Source organism: Crinia signifera, chromosome 5, assembly GCF_055691185.1.
Source record: "Crinia signifera chromosome 5, ASM5569118v1, whole genome shotgun sequence".
Taxonomy (NCBI): domain Eukaryota; kingdom Metazoa; phylum Chordata; class Amphibia; order Anura; family Myobatrachidae; genus Crinia; species Crinia signifera.
The window spans coordinates 290,149,843-290,172,277 of record NC_139221.1 but is presented as its reverse complement, the minus strand read 5'-3'; the positions used below and the strand labels follow the sequence as shown (position 1 = coordinate 290,172,277).

The 22,435-nt window shown below is 46.1% G+C and overlaps 1 protein-coding gene across 1 annotated transcript in view; it reads left to right on the top strand.

Moving 5' to 3' along the window:
• The first annotated feature begins 8,456 nt into the window (after positions 1-8,456).
• The window catches only part of APBB1IP (amyloid beta precursor protein binding family B member 1 interacting protein), a 103,873-nt gene continuing 89,894 nt past the window's right edge, over positions 8,457-22,435 (top strand). Inside the window, exon 1 of the mRNA XM_083189233.1 lies at positions 8,457-8,557. The gene's annotated coding sequence lies outside the window, so the exon portion shown is untranslated. The remainder of the gene's footprint in view (positions 8,558-22,435) is intronic.

Genomic DNA, 22,435 nt, shown 5'->3' with positions numbered 1-22,435 from the left:
GGCAAAATTTGGCTGAATTAATCGCCAGCTTTGCTATACGAATGATAGTGAATTTGCCAGTGGCCGACAGTCTATTGGCTTGTACTTTTTTATTTCGACAATAATTTACGTTTGTAAATGAGCAAAATCGTCCGAATTTTATTTAGTAAATTTCCAGTGTGCGATTCCCGGCCATGAAAGGAACATTCGTAACCGTTCAAAGTCAATTTGTGCCCATTAGTAAATATCCCTAGCAATCTTCATTGACAGAGCCACAGGAAAGATTTGAGGAAAGACTTGAGCGTGCTTCACTGCAACTGTGAGAGGAATCAAGCAGTTCCACTAAACCTACTTTTACAGTTTCAATTCCCATGAAATCCAGTGGTTCTAATGTGTTTATAAGTGAAAGGGTAGACTGCTTGTGCTCTTAATATAAACCATGGAACATGTTGTTGTTGTAAGAGAAGCATTGCCCAAAATCACGTTTTCAGTTCTGAAAGTGTGACACAGTTGTATGGGGACCAGATGTAGCAAGGTGTATGCAGGGATTAAAGTGAGGGGGAACTGGGTGGAACTGAGTTCTAGCACCTCTAATGGTAGGGGGAACTGAGTTCCACCTCTACCACAACCCTGAACAGTAATTCAAACAGAAAAGCCTGTCCCAGGCTTCTTCTTCTGACATGGTGTATGTGATGTCATGCCATCACTGCTGCTGAAGTGAAGAAGATCCATTAAGACCAGCAGGCTCTGTGCTTGTTGAAGACAGGGTGAGAGGGGCGTTGGAGGGACACAGAGAGGTCGGGAAGCTGCTGGAGGGACACAAGGAATGGGGCTGCTGAAGGGCATGGACAGTGAGCTGCTGTATTGAAGAGACAGATGTGTATAAGCAGCACAACTGTAGACATTATGGGCGAGATTTATTGTGTTGACCGTTTTTCCTAAAATGCGATTTAAACTCAAATCGCTGTGTATCGCCATTTTTTATATCGCATTTTTTCCCAAAAATCGCGTATTGAATGGCTGGCGCAAAGCCGCCAGAAAAGTGCGATACATGGCGATAGACAGCGATAAGGTGCGAATTGAGTCGATGTAATACGCCATAAAAGTGCGATTTCCGGGTTAGGTCATGTGCGTATTTGCGGCCAACCGGAATGCGATTTACACCAATACACCTGAACAGCCCATACAACATGCTAACCTATTGGCCCACCTTAGTCCCTTGCAATACGCATCACACCCCCTATATAAAGGGGCGCAGACGCCATTTTACCCTTTGAAAGGGAGTAAGGCGTTTGAGATGGAGAGGAGAGGAGGAGGTTTTGTTAGGTGCAGAGGAGGTAGAGGGACAGCCAGCTTGGGCCCAAACACCCCAACCACTGGGAGAGGTAGGGGAGTGAGAGCCAGCACTGGCAGAGGCAGGACAGGGAGAGCCAGCATGCTCCCAGCAAGAGCTGCGCCAGGGAGAGGCCACATGGTGGAAGCTGAGCAGGTGGCTATGGAGGATGAGGAGGAAGCAGGCACAAGCCAGGTGTCCTCACAGGAGGAACAGAGTGCCAGGCACACAGAGGAGGAGCTGCAAGAGGGGAATTTCTCAGAGGTGGACTGGCCTGTGCAGGAGGCAGAGGAAGCTGACTTGGAGGTGCTGGGGGAAGAACCAGGACAGGAGGAGGAGGAGGAGGAGGAAGAGGGCGAGGCTGGAAATGTGGAGGAGGATGATGCAGCTCGTACAGCTAGTGGGAGGAAAGTCAGGTTCTCATATGAGGAGAATATGGCCCTGGTGCGTGCACTCCTGCCCCTGTATGACCGCCTACTTGGTCCTCACCATCATCGCACAAGTGTGGCAAGGAAGAAGGGGATGTGGGACAGTATCACCTCTGCGGTAAATGCAGTTAGCACACACAAGAGGAGTGTGCGCAACGTCAAAAAGCGATACAATGACATCAAGCACCTCCTCAAAGCCAAGCTTGCCCTGGAGAAGAAAGAGGCCTGTCGCACAGGAGGTGGCCCTAGGTCCGCTTTAAGGCCTATGAGAGGCTGCTACGCGGAATCATCCCACCGGAGGTGCTTCCCGGCATCCACATTGCCGACACAGACAGGCCCCCCCACTCCACCACCAACTGGTAAGTGTCCACACATGTCAATGTAACATTTTGCTATGTCATGTGCGCATGCTATTATGGTGCTATGCTTTATGTGTCCAAAAGATTGCTGTGTGTGGAACTACATATCCCAGCAAAATCACATTTTGCTACCTTGCATTGCTAAATAATGGACTCTGCATTTTGCTGGGTTATGTAGTTCCACAGATCCAATTAATGTGTGCTGTCCTAAACACTGTAGGCCTGCAGTGTACTTGATTGTTAATGGGTTGGGATCATTTGGTCTATTGCATTATGGTAGAAAGTCATTAGGTCGAATCCATTAGGTCGACATGCTAAAAGGTCGACATGATTCTAGGTCGACATGGGAAAAGGTCGACATGATTCTAGGTCGAAAGGTCATTAGTTCGACAGGTCATTAGTTCGACAAGGTCATTAGATCGACATTGTCTATGTCGACATTCACAAGGTCGACATGGGGTTTTTCACTGTTTTTTTACCTGAATGTCAACACAGTCGACATGGACACAGTTTAAAGTGCACTGCATCCCCTCGCATCGCTCGCTGCGCTCGCTATGCGTCGGGCACGGTGCCTCGCTACGCTCGGCACACTATTTTATTCTCCCACCACGCCCTAGTGGATGGTAGGGCATGAAATACCGCCTGTCGGCACATGTTGGCTCAAAAAACAGTGAAAAACTTCATGTCGACCTTGTGAATGTCGACATAGACAATGTCGAACTAATGACCTTGTCGAACTAATGACCTGTCGAACTAATGACCTTTCGAACTAGAATCATGTCGACCTTTTCCCATGTCGACCTAGAGTCATGTCGACCTTTTAGCATGTCGACCTAATGGATTCGACCTAATGACTTTCTACCATAATGCAGTAGACCAAATGACCGCATCCCGATTCAAAATATCGTTCACAGTCATAATACTCAAATAACCACTTCAGTTCAAAGTCTTCAAATTCCTTATGTAATCATATCAGGGTCAAAAAGTTTGATTGAGGTAAAGTTTTTATCTGCATATTTCGAAAAGTGCCAGTTAGGTGCAAATGATAATAATGGAAAATGTCTTCTTCTTTCAAACAGCTCCAGCTCTGGAGTCCCAGCCTGCTGTTGACCAACATCAGCCACATCCGATTGTTCACACTGTCCAGTCTGCAGGTGAGATATCATAGTGTTACACACACACATTGCACAATTCACACATGGCTGTCCCCACCACAGTAGCCTGTGCCAATGCAATGCATGAGCAACAATGCATAATGCATGAGCATGACCCACCATACACCAATCTGCATAGCATACTTACCACTCTTTTCTCATGTGTAGGTCCTTCACAACCGATGCCTGAACCAACGGATCCCATGCAAAATATGGACAACATGAGTGAAATCATCCTGGAGACGGTGCCATCGTTGGAACCTGCACAAAACCAAGCACACCCAGTCAATGACGCCCCCTATACGCAGTCACATAGGCAGCAGCCCCCAATCATTGCAGCCACCAACACCCCCACTAGTGCGGAGGAGTTGGCGCAATCCATCCACCTTTTTAAGGGGAAACAACTCGCTTTTATGGAGGTGCAGACCACCCAACTAGAATCGGTGAAGGGGTATGTGCGTAACATAGCTCTGCAAATGAGACAAATTTCTCAAAGTGTGCGGGCTAATGTAGGGACACAAATTCGTCTTGTCTCTACATTACACACGCTTAGCAGAAATTGGCCAAGCCATTCAGGGTCAAACTACAAATTTTAGAGGTCTAAATGCCAATATGGTTGAACAGACCCAAGCAAGTAATGGGCAAACAACTGCGTTGATGTCCCTACAAACGCAAATCAGCCTCAGTGCAACTACTTTGTTAGGTCAGCACCAAACCACATCTACCCAAAGCAGTAGTGTATCCTCCACACCCATGAGTGGTGCCACTACTGGTAAGGGTGCTAATACCCGGCCTGTATTTAAACATGAATAATCTTCTTTGCATTTACATGTGTATCATGTTCATTCTTTTTTTCATTCACACTTGCAGTGATTGTTCCTGCAAATGTTTCATATGCTATGGCCTATGGCTAAATTTTTCTGCAAGTAAAAATTATTTGCATCCAGCAAACTTGTTGTTATTCTTTACAAATGATTACCCACACTGTTCTATTATGTTTTGTCAACTAGTGACATTTTAGCAGACACGGGACTTTGGGTTGTGTGTGCTTATTTGTAATGGGATTTTAAGGAAATAGTCACATTTGAAGGGGATAAGCATTGGGAATTGCATACTGTATGTAGGCGCCACTTGTTTTGCAACATTTCAAGCACCTGAGATCAATGATCGATGTCACCTCCATCCATTAAGCCTATGTTAATTTGTATTTGCCAACATTTGTACACACACAAAACTACAGTACTTACTTGACATTGTTATAGGTGTTATCATGTTGCCAGGCATAAAGTATGCTGTGTTGTGGCAGCTTGCAGGGCTTGGCCATTATTGTTGGTCTGCTTCTGGGCAATTAACATGGACAGGGAAAAATGTAATGTTACCAATGTATGTGTGTTACAGGTTCCCCATTACTAATCATTGTACACACACTAATTACCTGTGAAATGCTGCAGGATCATCCGTGTACGAACCACATCCCCCCTCCGTGTACCTCGCACTACAACATCAGTAGTTTGAGCTTCCTGCACGACTGCTGCAGGGGCCACATCTACATAATTTGGTTGACCCAAAGCTATGTTATGCAGCATGCAGCAAGCCTGGACAACCAAAACCACTTTGGCAGGGTGGTATAGCAGTGTACCTGCTGACCTGTCCAAACACAGAAATCGGCTTTTCAGCACCCCAAAGGTGCGTTCCACTACATTGCGGGTAGCAATATGTGCAGCATTGTAGCGGTGCTGTGCAGGGCTTTGTGGGTTCCGCAGAGGTGTCATGAGCCACGAATGACACCCATATCCTGAGTCACCTAACATGTAAAGGGATTTGTGTGGTCACATATCATGTGGGTAATTGGTACATAATAGTAGCAGCCTATACTACATTGTTTGGCCTGGTATAAACAATTACAACAGAAATGACTCTTGATTAGAAGGTTCCACACATGGATGTGAAAGGTAAAGACATAGGTAAGCAAACAGCATGTAAACAGTGGTAAGTGACTTACCAAGTAGCCAGCCCTCTGGCATGGTGTTGTTGTGGAAACGGTCCCAGAGAGCTGAGTGCCGCAGGATATAGGCATCATGGCAGTTCCCGGGGTAGCCTGCAACCACACTGAGAATTGGCATCGCAGACCACCTGCAGGTCCTGCCACTCGGACACACAACGTGGGAATGTGATATATGTGCGCCACAGCTTCTTTAATGCATTTAACACTTGAGAAAAATGTTTAGAGAAAGTGGCTTGCGACACCCCCAAGGCCCATGAGCTCACAGACTGAGTGGAGCCTGTGGCAAACAAGTGGAGGGCGCACATTCATTTCTGCAGCCCAGACACTGCATAGTTGGCCTCCCCACAAGGGTCCAAATCATCTCTCACCTGCTCATATAAGTTCAACAGGTTCTGTCGGTTCAACCTAAACATGTCCACCACCTGTTGATTAGAGAGGGAGTCCAGGTACACCCTAGCACGGTACCGACGAGAAGCACGGAGTGGTCGGGGTACCTGGATCTGGTGGGCAGCAGCAGCATCCCTCCTGCGTAGCTCCTCCAAACGCCCCAGCTCACACACTAGCACCTCCAGTCCACTCTGCAAAATGTCCATCTCAAACAGCCTCACAGGTGTCCATAATCATGTGGGAGTATATGTAGGGGAGTTAGTAAGTGCTATGTGGGTCACCTGTGAGATATTTAACCGTTTCTACGCTCAAACGGTGGCGATTTTTTGCAAATCGCCACCCTGGACTTGGTCTGGGTTTTTTGGGGGCAAAAATCGCATTTTGCTGTCGATTTCCAAATGCGGCAGACATTAAATTAGCGATTTGTATCTTTTTCAATGGGAAAACATCTGGATGCGATGTTGGAAATCGGCACTTCAGAAAGTGCGAATTAGCGGCAAAAAGTGTGATTTATGCCACAAATCGCCACCCATTAAGTAGTCGATTTGGGAAAAAAAAAAAAACGTCCGTTTTTGCGATATTAATCGCCAAAAACCCAACAGCGATCTCTAATAAATGTCACCCTATGTGTATAAGGGGCACTACTGTGTGATTTAATATGAATCAAAAGCACTACGTGTGGTGAAATGTGTATACAATTGTGCTTTTGTGTGTCATAATTTTAATTGGCATTACTACTGTGTGACTATGCCCCTGCCTTATAGGACCATTATCCCTTTATGGAAGGTAGGGCACAAATTCCCTGGCACTGGTCTAGGCCCTGCCTAAAAGGAAGGGGGGTGTCGGTGTTAGGGGAAAGGAGTTCCACCACCTCTCTGGGACCACTTTAAGCCCTGGGTGTATGGATTATTAGAGCAACAATGTCTACGTAGACAATTATTAGGCACATAACAGATGCAATTGGTACCAAAGAAAAGAGTTTCTTACGTTCAGTACATGATCATTTCATGGAAAATGGACAATGAGATGATAGGGGATGTGGTATATTAAGGTCAGTGTCAGCATTGAGAATGTCAACAATCTGGTCTCGATGTAAGCATTCTGAATGTCGACATTCTGCCTAACATCATCATAATATAGTATGGTTGGGGAATGCACTGCAATGCTTTCTTCTACAGAGTGATACAATCAGGCTTGAGTCTTGAATCACATAGATTGTGCGGCATGAGATATGCACAGCCTTTGGGGTCAGGCATTGCACCATAATTTGAGTTGGATAGCTGTGGAAGAAGTGTACAATGGTTTTCATGCTTAAAAATCTACATGAGTTGGGAATCCTTTAGCCCAAGAAGTAAATCAGGTGGTATGTGGTCGATAGGTTGACAGTAATTATATCGACAGTCAATAGGCCAACGACTACTAGTCAACGTGGTCAAAAGGTCGACGCAAGCAATAGGCCGACATTGAAAAGGTTCACATGTTTTTTTCCCAAAAAAGTGGTTTTTCATACTTAACTATCCATGCCGACATAGAAGAATATATTAGTGTGCTGAGCATAGAGAGGAACCGTGCCCGAAGCATGGCGAGCGAAGCGGTACACTTATACGGTGTGTGTGTGTCGACTTATGTTGACATAGACACAAAAACATGAAAAACTAATGTCGACATTTTGCTTTTGTCAACCTTTTGACCATGACTAGCAAATGCACGTCAACCTTTTTATGTGTCTAAACTTTTGCCTGTCGACCAATAGTGATCGACCTAATTTCTGTCGACCCTATGACCCATTCCCCACATAGGTAGCAGCATATCTGGAACTGTCCAGGTGTAGAAAAGGGTAATTTACTCACGGTAATGCTTTGATAGCAGGGTGTCAGGAGCGCAACATTGCTTTCTACTAACAGAATGTCAGAAGTACAATGGGGCAGATCTGTATTAAGCCTGGCAAAGAGATAAACTGGAGATAAAGTGGAAAGTGATAAAGCACCAGCCAATCAGCTGTGTTTGAAATATGACAGTTAGGAGTAGATTGGCTGCTGCGTTGTCTCCTTCCACTCTATCTCCACTTTATCTCTTTGCCAGGCTTAATACATCTGCTGACCCAGTGACAGATAAATGTCTAGATCCGGTACTGACTGTAGTACTGTAGACTTCAAGCTTGGAGGTCAGGGCAGCAGATTTATACACAGTCCTGGAAGGCTTGATAGCAGGTTTGTCCATGAGCTCAGAGGCCAGGTCAGCATATCTGTAATCAGGCCCAGAGCCTAGGGCAGCAGGTATCGAAGCCTCCAATGTGACTGAAGAGACCGGTTGCTTGTGAGCAGAGGGTCCAAACGGCTGAATTAACAGCTGTATAAGAGACCCACCACTTTTAAATACAGACGTGAAATAGTTGACACACTGACTGGTCCATTATGAAGTGTTTTTACCCCGGGACGGGTGAATATAAAGAACACTCAGATTTCTCCTGCTTGATCATATATCATTTGTAGTAAATATTGTATATTGGGGAGGGAGGATAGAGAACAGAACAAATAGGTTTAGGATGGGAGGGGTATACAGTATAGAGCACATTCATCAGTAAGTAGAAATAGACATTAGAATATCAGAGGTATTGTACCACTATATAAAGTAGCTATGCCACCCTGTTACTCATTCAGTTTTATGTGTACTGTATATGTAGTGCAGATTTATACCACTACTTTTGCCATAGAATTTAATTTCAGCATTTCATCATAAAGACGTTTTCTCCTCCTATTGGTCAGATGTGCCACTTCCTCTTAAGGTGGAGGATATGTGTAACCGTGATGGGGAAGTCACACTGAGACTTCATTTGTGCAAGGTGAAACACATTTTATGTACAGTTGTGTCTGAAGTAAGCAACGACAACAAAGTACAACAACAGCTAAAAGGTAAGTCATTTTTTGTTTAACATTGTTTCCATCTAGAATTTACTAGAAATGTTAATTTTATTATAATAAATCAATATTACATTAGTTATAATTGCAATTTTAGCGCAAATATACATAAAAGGTTTGAAAACTGATTTATATCACGGAGAAAATGTAAATTAAAACAATGGAAACTTGTAATGTTAGCCAACTTGTGTTATTTGCTGTAAAATAATTCTGGTAATTCACAGTATGTTCTAGAAAGGGTTCAGTACAAGCACTACATCTGTGCAGTGCCCTATCCAGAGTGGTAGTGTTTGAAGGCACAGCAAATAGTATTAAGAAATACTTAAGCAGGACAGCCATCGGGGCGGTCTGTGAGGACTCCAGTCCTGAGCTCAGGCAGAAAGGGGGCCCAGGACTGGAGTCTATGAAGTATAATTTGTCATAAACAAAGTTCACATTTCCCTTGAAGCAATGTAGAGGTAAAGTAGTGTGGTCAGTGCTGTGGTCACTGGAGGTCTGACCAGGCCACAGGGGGGTTCAAGGAGGGGAAAGGGGGTCCTGCCCCACAATCCCAGGCCCCCACAATCCCAGGCCCCACAATTTCTGATGGCAGTCTTGTACTTTGGTATAGTTTTATTTTAAGCCCAGATTAGAGTGCTGGGAGAAAGATCACCCTGATTTCCTGTGTTAATAGAAAACAGCTTAAATTAGACGTTCCTTCTTCTTCTAAGTCAATACAACAGGGTTTCATAAATATGGACAGTTCTGAGCATTACTCTGTTAGTATTTTTTCATTTCATTTCAATAATGTACATTATTCTGTGATTTGCCAAGCAGCTAATTACTGCAGAGATTGCTAACGATGTGAAAGTTATGGATCTGACAATATAGCAGAATAATGTTGAAGGGTTCCCATCACCTACATTGTCCGCCATTTTCATGAGAATCTGTCTTATGAATGCACCAGCAATCAGAGATGTCATTCATGGGGCAACGGTACTTTCGCAGAACGCTCTCCCTGCTCTGCTGCCCTGCTGCTGTCTACTGTGATGTGTGGTGCTGGCGGCGGACATTGCACCTGACAAACTATAGGACAGGTAGCGTGAACCATAAGCGCAGCACTATTCTACAGCCCCCCTCTGCTCCTCTCTGCTACAACTGTGAAGCCATAGGTGGATCTGAGAGAGGGGTGGGGGAATTGCAAGAGGGAGCTTTTTTTTTTTTAAAGAAAAGCAGCAGCACCTCTTATAAACATAGTTCCCACAGTAGTAGTTCCCCAAATACACAAAATGCCGACAGTAGAAGTGCCCCATATACACATAATAGCTACAGTAGTAGTGCCTCATATACACGGGACACGGCTGTGGTGGGACATGGGAACACTCAGAATTTCATGGGAACACCCATGAAATGCTGAGTGTTCCCATGTACCGCCACAGCCCCCGCCCCCAACTGCCCCCCCCTATGGAGCTTACAATCTATATTCCCTACCACATGTACACACAGACATTCTAGGGTTAATTTTGTTAGCAGCCAATTAGCCTACCAGTATATTTTTGGATTGTGGGAGGAAACCGGAGACCCCAGGGTAAACCCACGCAAGCACGGGGAGAATATACAAACTCCCCACAGTTAGAGCCATGGTGGGTATCAAACCCTTGATCTCAGTGCTGTGAGGCAGTAATGCTAAACATTATAATAGCAGCGCTTATCCTGCCGCTATAACACTTCCTTAATGAGGCAAAGCAGGAAGGGACACCGACAAGATGTACTAACATTTGCCCTGCATATTGGCCTGCTATCATTTAGACAGCAGCGCCGATATGGGCACGGGCACATATCACCCCTGTCATTTAGCGCACACCAGCTCCTTCATACATGGGGGAGAAGCGGTATCAGCGCACATAACATATGCCGATACCGCTTCTCCCCCATAACGACCCTTCATCCATCTACCCCTTACTTCCTGTGAAGTAACACAAATTTGGTATAGCAGTGTTCTAAAACACTACATTATACAACACTTTTAAAAGAATAAGAAAATGGGGACACACACAGCAATTATATACAGTACTGGCTGCCGGGCAGATAACAGCAGATAGCTGGAGAAGTTGCCAAGTGTTTGTTGTGCTCTACTTTTGTATAAACAGGAGGCGCTGGGCTGTTGAGAACACAGGAAATGTGTAGTGTGATTTCTGAAAGATAACAGGAGTACTGGTATTTGTGGTTAAAACAAAGCAGAAACACCAGCCGGGCTTACAGATGTATTTCCTATATACAGAACATGTAAGAGATGGTTGTTAACACATGAACAAACTCCCACAATTTCTATCTGTATAAACGGTGAGCTGTGGTGTCATTGCTTATAAATAGCAAGTCCCGATTGCATCACGTTAATGCACATTAGGAATTATTATGAATATTAGATGTATAACTTTCGACATTGGTAAATTTGTAATCAGGGCACGGGGGCATCACAGTTGGCATGGTCATGCCCCTGGTTGGCACGGTTGCATGCAATGGAGGCACCTACAGGGAACATAGTTTTTAGTGGGATATACTGTATGAAATCTGAATGGTTAGGTGGAGACGAATAACCATGATTGTATGAACATAATTATGCAATAAGGATGTGCTTCTACAGTACAAAATGTATGCAAAAAATAAAGACTGACACACCCAGCTGATTGTTCAGTAACGCTGCAAACTGTTCTGTTATGTCAGGGAAGGCTCATGTATTCATCAGTTCTCAGAAAAGTAATGTGAGAGCATACCTCCCAACTTCTGTGCTGTGTGCCCGAAAAGGGGGCGGGGCGTATGCAAATGAGGGCGCGGCAAATGAGTCCCACAGCTTCTATTCTATTAGATTGGGGGGTCTCCCAACTGCCACCCCCGCAGCGGGACAATGCCTGCCGCGGGTGGGACAGCGGGACAGGACCCGAAAATCGGGACTGTCCCGCTGTAATCGTGACAGTTGGGAGGTATGTGAGAGGGCAAGCACAGGCTTTGTAGTGCGCACTGCGCCGAGTATGCGTTGCATCAGTGTCTGCGGTTGCAATATAGAGCTGGAGGGTTGCCCACCTTGTCGGTGGGCCAGGTGGGGGACCGATTTTCGGGAGCCTCTGGCCATTCCGGGAGGGCAGGGAACCCAGAGATAGACTATGGAGGGTAAGTATTTAAAAGAGGAGATGCATTGTGTGCAGTGTGGGCCCTCCTGGGACTCAGGGGCCTGTATGCACTGCTCACACTGCACCCATTAAAATATGCTACATTGATTGATTGATTGATTGATTGAATGATTGACAGATACATGCAATTAATGATGGGCATTTCAAACACATTTATTAGTCTTTTGTGCTTCAGATATTCATTATTGTCTAATTACTGTATGTCTCTCTGAAAAACACACACTCACCAAATATACTCTGTGAAAGATAGTTTCTGGGTACTCCTCCCCCCATCCTCTTCATACCATACCTCCCAACTCCCTACTGTCCCCATACCTCCAAACTGTTGCAGGACAGTTCCATTTTTGGGAAATGTCCTGCTGTCCCACCAGCAGTGTTCCACAGTGGGGGGTCCTTAGCAGAGCACCGGTGATTATGTGCTGTGTGCATGTGCATATCATTTAATCACAGTAGACACAAGGACTTGGTGCATGCCAGCAGCTTGTGCTTGGCATGTCTCCATAATGATCTTGCTGAGCATTCAAACTTCTGAGCGATCTACTGTTGCATGGCTCAGAATGCCCAGCACATCTCCACGTGTGTAGGCCCCTTTACAATTTGGTCACATAAAAAAGGCTTTAGCTAATAACGAGTGCACTGCAGCAACTTGTACGTGTCTGCGTATTTCCGAGCAATTCATAGTCAAACACGTCTCACTTTTCAATCCATTAAATGGCTCATAAGTGGGTGTCAAGTTGGCGTATGCATGGCCGGAAGGCTCTAGAAAATCGTGTCCACCTCCCAGCCCCCTGGGATCCATCTGACTTAAAGTGTCCATATACCAGGGCGATATCCATGCAATTTGTTCACTTTTTCATGTCATTGCGATCAATTGCCTAAAAAGCGTCCAAATCGCATGTAATTGGTAGCAGGTCCGATGTGATGCGCGGTCCCGTGCACAGGGCCGGATTAAGGGCCTAATGGGCCTTGGGCTGGAACAACTCCATGCACTATATGCCCCAACGTCTCGTCTGGTGTCTGTCTGGTGACCGTCATGATGGTGTGCCTATTTTTAAGTGGAGGCCTGGAGCTGCAGCCACCACATTATTTATCTGACCCTGCCCATGCTTATTGCATTGGAGCCTGTGAGTCGCACCGCCAGCAGGAGAGATATGTCGGATCCAAGCCAGGCCAGCTTGGCTAAGATCGTATACAATATAGCATATGCAAAAGGACCGTATGCGATATATCAATGGGTGGATTGCCGATGGCCAGCTTTAGTGTACTGATCACGATTCAGCATGAGACGTAAATTGCAAATCGTGATTTTTGCAGCTCTGCATGTGCGCAAAGCCTTAAAATTGCATTTGCGTCGCGATAAAAATGGGCTGTAGCCTACGGGACAATGGAAGAGGCAACAGGGCAGTGGCCAAGGGTTGCCGCAACTGAGCATTTCTGGGGAGGGCAGTCCAGACAATGCAGGCGTGTGTGGACTGTTATTGTGCAGACGCTTCGCTGTATAGGTAAGCGCTCGCACAATAGCAATGCAAACACAAAGGGGTGTATTCAATGCCGTGGGCGAGTGGCGACAGCGAGCGGGGCTTCCTGCTCGCCGTCACCACTCGCCCTGTCAGTATTCAGCTCACCACCCTTATACACCAATTCCCCCTCGCTCCGTTTTTTGAGCGAGGGGGAATTCACATATGTGGCTCCAGAAGCAGCGAGACAGCGGGTTTTCTGCATTAGCCGCGGGCCTAGCGGTTTTGGGGAATTCTCGCCGTCCTGTGACGGCGAGGATTTCCCCGGAGTGTTCAATAGGGCGAGCGGCTGGCGAGGGGGTTAAACAGCGAGGATAGCTGGTTTTCTGCAATCCTCACTGTTTAACCCCCTCGCCGGCCGCATTTAATACTACCCAAAATGTATAGTTTTCATCATGGTGAGGGACCCAGCGTGCGTGCGGCCCCCATCCCTCTGCTGCAAATTTTCGCAAAATTCCAACGCTTGCAGAATTAGGCCCACAGGCAAATATTCAAACCAAGCTTCTGGTGAGGCCACCTTGCGTGTGACTTAGAATAAGACTTATTCATAGCAGACAATGGATTACCTTGGCCTTCTACACTTACTGAAGGAAAATGCAGTATATATAAACACATTAGCTAGCTATTACGGTACTTGTTTCCTAGCATGGCCACAATCTTGTCCATCGTGTAACTTAAAGTTAAGGTACACGATGGACGCGATGGACCCGATTTCCTTTGAAATCAGGTCCATTTTCCCGGCAAAGGCAAAATCGGGGGCATCGCGTCGGTCGCGTGCATTAACATGGCCCCCGACACGACCGACGCAATGGACGCGATTTTGCCATAGGCTTTAATGTTAAAATAATCGGGAGCATCGCGTCGGTCTTGTGCCATTATAATGGCACAAGATGAGATGGACTTGATTAAGTCCATTTTACATAGGAAACAATGTGAAATGGGCCAATATGACCCATTTCACATTGTATATGGCCCCGTCATGGTTAAAAAGTTACGCAACCCCATTGTGAGCGTCACCCCACGATTGACGCCAACCCGAAGCGTGGCGAGCGCAGCGAGCCCGCGAGGGGTGGCGGTGGGTGTCCTCCGACCTTTTCATACCCCTACTATCCACGTCGGCGTGGAAGCCCCGCCTCTTCCCTCTGAAACCTGCCATTGAGAGCAGCCAATGACTGTTTTTGAGGGACAATCAGGAGGAATTTTAAAGCGTACATCCTTGAATTGTTGGAAGTGACCCCCTTTCTACGCGCTAATCCTTGGCCTGGTGATAGGCCAAAATACGGTACGGGCACAGCCTTTTAGAAAATCTCATTTTTTAAATTGCATTGGGAAATCTACACCATGAAATTTTGTTTGTTTTATCTTTGAGGTATTACGTTATGGACTGAATATTCTGAAGAAAAGGACATTCATATAAAGGAAAAACATCATTTTTTTAAGATCCCAATAGGAAGCGCAGGTTTACCCCCATTTTTCTTGTAGTAATATACAGTATACTGTACCTCAGTTATTTACCATGTGCATTGTAATATAAAGTGCAATTCGTCTGGTGAACTCAGCGACAACAGAACTTACTGGACATTAGCAAGGCATTTCTAGCTAATTGTACCCTGACATAGGTCTTCGGCTAGGTGTGCCTTGCTGTGACATATGACGATAAATAATGGGATAGAGCTGGGTGTCTATCTCCACTAGTATGCAATTTCTATTCGTCAATAACAATCAGGGTTCTAGACAGGATGGATTTAGTGAGGAATCTCACATGGGCTTACTGCATAGACAGTCGCGCTGTGCTAGAGTCTACTGCACATGTCATGTGCTGGTCTCTGTGAGGGAAATCGGGTGGCAGTTATGCCCCTCCCATCAGGGAAAGTAGGCAAGTCTCCTGCAACCCCCTTCATCCGCTCATCCCTGGCTGCACCCCTGGCCTCACATGCTCAGATGGTTGAACGAACGGGGTATTGATGTGATTAGCTATAGATTGTAAGCTTGCGAGCAGGGCCCTCCTACATTTTGACTGTCTGTCAATACCCTGTTTTGTTGTATCACTGTCTGCTATTGTAAAGCGCAACGGAATATGCTGCGCTATATAAGAAACTGTTAATAAATAAATAAATTAGCGCAAATGGGATCATCACCCCTCCCACTTCTTCCATCAAAGCACACACACACAAACAAACATACACACAAACACACACACACATACACACACACTTTACAATGCTGATAGTGCTCATTTAATATACGAATTTACCAGTATGCCGAATATTGGCTGATATTACCAGCAATGTGAGAGACATCTAATAGTCTGTCACATTATCATATCTGTATGATAAGTAGAGATGAGCGGGTCCGGATCCCCGAGATCCGACAGATCCGAATATCGGGGATCCGGGCCAGATCCGAGCCGGCTCGGGTGTTCCCGCCTGAATTCCGGACCAATAACGAGGCCGAACGTCATCATCGCGCTGTCGGATTCTCGCGGGAGCGGGATCTTATAAAAGACGCACGCGCGCCCGCCATCTTCACTCCAATCTTGGAGAGGGAAGAGGGTGGTTGGGAAGCTCCGTGTGCTCCGTGCTGTGCTCTGTGCCATGTGCTCCGTGACCTGACCTGTGCCCTCACTGCCCTGTGCTGTGCTCCGTGCCATGTGCTCCGTGCTGTGCTCCGTGACCTGCCCTCACTGCCCTGTGCTGTGCTCCGTGCCATGTGCTCCGTGCTGTGCTGTGCCCTGTGTTGTAGACTTGTGGCCTGAGCCCTGTAGTGTGATTTAACTAACTAGGTGCTGCAGTGCTCACACGCAGGGGCTGCAGTGTCCACTGTCCAGGGGCTGTCCTGTGGCCCGTGCCCTGATGTGATTTATTTAGCCCTAAGCCCTGTGTTGTGATTTATTTTATTTAGCCCTGAACCCTGTGTTTTTTTTTGTGATTTAACTAACTCAGTGCTGCAGTGCTCACACACAGGGGCTGCAGTGCTGCTGAGTAGTACACTGTGTACAGGGGCAGCATTAATACAAGGGGCTGTGTCCAGTGTGACGGCCTATATCTTATCCATTGTCACAAGTCACTCACAACATATATCCTGTGTCCTGTCCTGTGTGACGACTGACGACATATCCTGTGTCCAGTGTGACGACATATATCCTGTGTCGTGCTGCAGTGCTCACACGCAGGGGCTGCAGTGCTGCTGAGTAGTACACTGTGTACAGGGGCAGCATTAATACAAGTGGCTGTGTCCAGTGTGCGGCCTATATCTTATCCAGTGTCACAAGTCACTCACGACATATATCCTGTGTCCTGTCCTGTGTGACGACTGACGACATATCCTGTGTCCAGTGTGACGACATATATCCTGTGTCCAGTGTGAAGACATACTGTATATCCTGTGTCGTGCTGCAGTGCTCACACGCAGGGGCTGCAGTGTCCACTGTCCAGGGGCTGTCCTGTGGCCCGTGCCCTGATGTGATTTATTTAGCCCTAAGCCCTGTGTTTAGCCCTGAACCCTTTGTTTTTTTTGTGATTTAACTAACTAACTCAGTGCTGCAGTGCTCACACACAGGGGCTGCAGTGCTGCTGAGTAGTACACTGTGTACAGGGGCAGCATTAATACAAGGGGCTGTGTCCAGTGTGACGGACTATATCTTATCCATTGTCCAGTGTCACAAGTCACTCACGACATATATCCTGTGTCCTGTCCTGTGTGACGACTGACGACATATCCTGTGTCCAGTGTGACGACATATATCCTGTGTCCACTGTGACGACATATATCCATTGTCCAGTGTGACGACATATATCCTGTGTCCAGTGTGACGACATATATCCTGTGTCCAGTGTGACGACATATATCCTGTGTCCAGCGTGACATATATCCATTGTCCAGTGTGACGACATATATCCTGTATCCAGTGTGACGACATATATCCAGTGTCCAGTGTGACGACATATATCCTGTGTCCAGTGTGACGACATATATCCTGTGTCGTGCTGCAGTGCTCACACGCAGGGGCTGCAGTGCTGCTGAGTAGTACACTGTGTACAGGGGCAGCATTAATACAAGGGGCTGTGTCCAGTGTGACGGCCTATATCTTATCCAGTGTCACAAGTCACTCACGACATATATCCTGTGTCCTGTCCTGTGTGACGACTGACGACATATCCTGTGTCCAGTGTGACGACATATCCTGTGTCCAGTGTGACGACATATATCCTGTGTCCACTGTGACGACATATATCCATTGTCCAGTGTGACGAGTGACGACATATATCCTGTGTCCAGTGTGACGACATATATCCTGTGTCCAGCGTGACATATATCCATTGTCCAGTGTGACGACATATATCCTGTGTCCAGTGTGACGACATATATCCTGTGTCCAGTGTGACGACATATATCCTGTGTCCAGTGTGACGACATATATCCTGTGTCCAGTGTGACGACATATATCCTGTGTAAAGTGTGACGACATATATCCTGTGTCCAGCGTGACATATATCCATTGTCCAGTGTGACAACATATATCCTGTGTCTTTCTGCGTCATTTGTTGGCTCTTTGTAGCGTCCTAAATTTTTAAATCTTTGATGGATGAATGGTGGGGAGATGGGTGGTGTCTTTCTCCACATCATCCATTATGGATGAAAATATGTCCTCATGGACATCCATGGTCTTATCCCTTCCTATCATACTTTTTGGATGGGATGTGATGGATGGATGGCTGGGTGGCAGGGCCCCAGCAAATCTTTTTCTTGCACCTCTTTCTGCGTCATTTGTTGGCTCTTTGTAGCGTCATAAATTTTTAAATCTTTGATGGATGAATGGTGGGGAGATGGGTGGTGTCTTTCTCCACATCATCTATTATGGATGAAAATATGTCCTCATGGACATCCATGGTCTTATCCCTTCCTATCGTACTTTTTGGATAGGATGTCCCGGATGGATGGATGGCTGGGTGGCAGGGCCCCAGCAAATCTTTTTCTTGCACCTCTTTCTGCGTCATTTGTTGGCTCTTTGTAGCGTCATAAATTTTTAAATCTTTGATGGATGAATGGTGGGGAGATGGGTGATTCGCTCTCCACCCCATCCATAATGGATGAAAACATGTCCTCAGGGACATCCATGGTCTTATTCATTCCTAGACCGAGTGCGTGGCTTCGGGAGGAACACACGTGATTTGGTGAAGTGGTGAGGGAGGTAAGGGAAAACACACCTAGCCAGCCAGCTCAAACAAATTAACCTTAGCGGTGAATTGGGTGACAGATGTAGCAGACTAATTGACCCTACTACATAGATAGCGGTCTATAAGGGTAGACCTATATAGGGATCTCCTAACCTGGGGTCCTAGAGAGGTGGAGGCCACCAATTACCCCACCCCTGCCACCAATTACCCTACCCCCCTCCACCCATTAGGTGATGGATGAGGAGGCAACTGGTAATGCTCCCAGCGTTCAGAAACCACGTGACCTCACGCCAGATAGGGGTCTTGTTAGATATTAAACTGATATAATCAGATACTACCTTGCAGACTAAATAAGTGCTGCACGAAACGCCCACTGCTCCTTGGCTGAACATGAGGAAGAGTGCTCAATCAAGCCAAACAGGGGTTTTGGTACTTGATTGGATCTTCTACCAGAGGAGCGCAGCTACTAGTATAGCTTTGAACGAAGATCGGTCCTTCTCTATTGGGGAAGAATAGATGTCATCAGTGACATCCAGAGTATATCCTCCTTTTGGGATAGTATGGATGGATTGATAAATGTTTGGGAAGAAGTAGTCCCAACAGCTGCTGATGGTCAGTGTAGTAGACCAAGTGCGTGCCTTCGGGAGGAACACATGTAATGTGGTGAAGTGGTGAGGGAGGAAATGGAAAACGTACGCCTAGCCTGTCTGATCAAGTTTGATAAGGAGGTATCTTCACAAACCACGTGACCTCACGCCAGATAGGGGTCTTGTTAGATATTAAACTGATATAATCAGATACTACCTTGCAGACTAAATAAGTGCTGCACGAAACGCCCACTGCTCCTTGGCTGAACATGAGGAAGAGTGCTCAATCAAGCCAAACAGGGGTTTTGGTACTTGATTGGATCTTCTACCAGAGGAGCGCAGCTACTAGTATAGCTTTGAACGAAGATCGGTCCTTCTCTATTGGGGAAGAATAGATGTCATCAGTGACATCCAGAGTATATCCTCCTTTTGGGATAGTATGGATGGATTGATAAATGTTTGGGAAGAAGTAGTCCCAACAGCTGCTGATGGTCAGTGTAGTAGACCAAGTGCGTGCCTTCGGGAGGAACACATGTAATGTGGTGAAGTGGTGAGGGAGGAAATGGAAAACGTACGCCTAGCCTGTCTGATCAAGTTTGATAAGGAGGTATCTTCACAAACCACGTGACCTCACGCCAGATAGGGGTCTTTTTAGATATTAAACTAATCAAACGTTCTCTTCTCTTGCTAATGGTGTGGAGGTTCTAAAAGAGGAGTGCAGCTACAAGGGGGGGGGGGTTATTAAACTGCCACAATGTCTGCCCCTGTAGTGCTGCTCTGCTTCCGACATGTGCCAGGTTGGAAGTGTAAGGTCCACATGTATGTGATGCCCACTGCTGTCGCCTAGCTTAGTCATCCAGCTACATCGGGATAACCTTATGGCCCTACTACAGTAAATGAAAATGATTTTGTGAGCTGTGAAGTGATCAAAATTGTCTAGAAATGAGTGGAAACTAATGTTATTGAGCTTAATAACACTTTAGGGGCAAAAACAGGCCTGAAAACTATTATTTTAGCAATTTTTAGCATTTTTCCAAATAAATCCAGATCCAAAACCAAAACCCGCAAGGGTGGTTTTGCCAAAACCAATCCAGATCCAAAACACGAAGGGAGATCCAGATCCAAAACCAAAACCAAAACCCGAAAAAGTGGCCGCCGCACATCTCTAATGATAAGGTGTAGTGAGATGGGATTAGGGGCAAGGATGCATTTACTTTTATTGCACAGAAATATCATAGTGTTATAAAAGGGTGAGTCTTCTTCCTTTTACGTTTCCGGTTTATCTTCCTAAAATAGACCACAAATACATTTGTGTGTAATATGAATATTAATCTAGGATGCCAAGTGTGAGAATGTCATTATTTCAGGGACTGACGTGTGACCGGTACGTACTTAGCATTTCAGACCTAAAATGTCCTATTTGGCGGAGATACGATGTAGCACATTATGCAGCAGGTCACATGATCTATCAGGAGGTCTCACAAAGTCCTATGCTAAACACACAGACAGGGCCAGACTGGTCATGTGTCAATGCCAGAATGTGCCGGTCCAGCTAGGGCTGCCAGGGGGCGGCGGACCTGGGTGGCAGCCAGTCATGGGAGAGTCAGTGCTCCTGTCAGTTCAAATCTGGCCCTGTACCCAAGTGAATCAGAGCTTGTAGAGCACTATTTGGCTTACGACAAGCACTAGATTGTAAGGATGGCCATCGTTGCCATTGCTATCGATGGTTACCATCGATGGCAATTGTGGCCATCGATAGTGCTAAACTATGCAATGGATGACCATCGATTTTTTTTTACATATCGATGGTCTTCCACTGTGTTTGACTGATTGGCCTTTGGCCAATCAAAACACTGGGGCGGGGCTTCGCGGGTGTCGGGGGCAGAGCTATGCTCCATGTCCCGGCACTTTGGGAAAAAAAGCAAAACATCGTTTTGCTGTGCCATCGATGGAGGGAAACCATCTGGTTCTCCCCCATCGATGGCAAAAGTATTTGCCATTGGCCATAAACCATCGATGATTTTGAATCATCGTTGGTTAATGGCCATCCCTACCAGATTGTAAATGCCACCAGTGCGCTGTCTCTACTATCCCCATGCCCACCAGTTCAAACAGCTGGAGGTCCAACATCAAATCCACAGCTGCTTACAAGTGGACAAGTCTTATTATGAAGTATAAAGTATAGAACCTCAGTCCTTAAGGCACACTGACAGTCCAGGTTTTAGTGATAAGTGCACACACTAAATATTAAGCACTGCTAATCAGAACAATTACACTAAAGTCTGCAATATACAGTAACAGAGTAAATTTGACATTCTTAGCATAATTTTGTCCAAAAACATGGGTTAACCAAGTGCGACCAGGTGACCTAATCTGGTGGGTCCCAAACACTAGGGTTCTAATCCAGGAAACAATAGACCCCCAGGGCAGCACAAGCCAACCACCCCAAGGCATCACACTAGAGCAGTGTTTTTCAACCACTGTGCCGTGGCACACTAGTGTGCCTTGAGCTGTTCCCAAGTGTGCCCCCAGATCTAGAGATGCCCAAACCAATTTACAACCACCACCAGTTCAACTGTTATTTACTGGTATCTTATTTTCATGTAAAGGGCCAATTTATTTTATTTTTGTTACCTGTGGGGACCAGTGTGATTGTTTTTTATATGGAGGTTAATAGGTTTGTTTTTTTTCCTGTGGGGGCCAATATGATTTGCCCTGTGGGGATCTCATGGTGTGCCTTGGCAATTTTAAAATCTTATTTAGTGTGCCGCAAGGTAAAAAGGTTGAAAATCACTGCACTAGAGAGAGGTTAATGGGGCAGATGTATTAAACTTTAACAAGAGATACATGCAAGGGTGATAAGGAGAGATAAATGTCCAGCCAATCACATCCTAATTGCCATGTTACAGCCTGTGTTTGAAAAAAGTCAGTAAGGAGCTGATTGGCTGGATATTTATCTCTCCTTATCACCCCTGCATTTATCTCTTGTTAAGGCTTAATACATCTGCCCCTAAGTGTTAAATGCTGGGATGTATCAATTGTCGTTAGTGATGTGCTGTTTTTTTTGTTTTTTGGGGTTTGTTTCACACCCTTTCCTCTGCTATTTTCAGGTAATGTATCATTCTTTTGTTTCGCTTGCAGGGATTGCAGTCACTGCACGGTCCTGCATTACAACTTTTTTTTTTTTATTATTCTGCACATGCGATGGTCTCTCTTGACATGTGCAGATTTTTTTTTTGTATGTTTTTGGTCCCTGGCGGCTGTGTCCACTCTCCCTTAGGCACCTGGAGGCAGTCCCCCCACTCATCCAGCCGGTAGGAGATTTTGTGTCCCGACCCCTGTCTGACACCCGGCGCCGATCCCACACTCCCCGCCTCACTACCCGCTCAGGTTCCCAACAGCGTCTGAGCCCACGCCCCTGGTC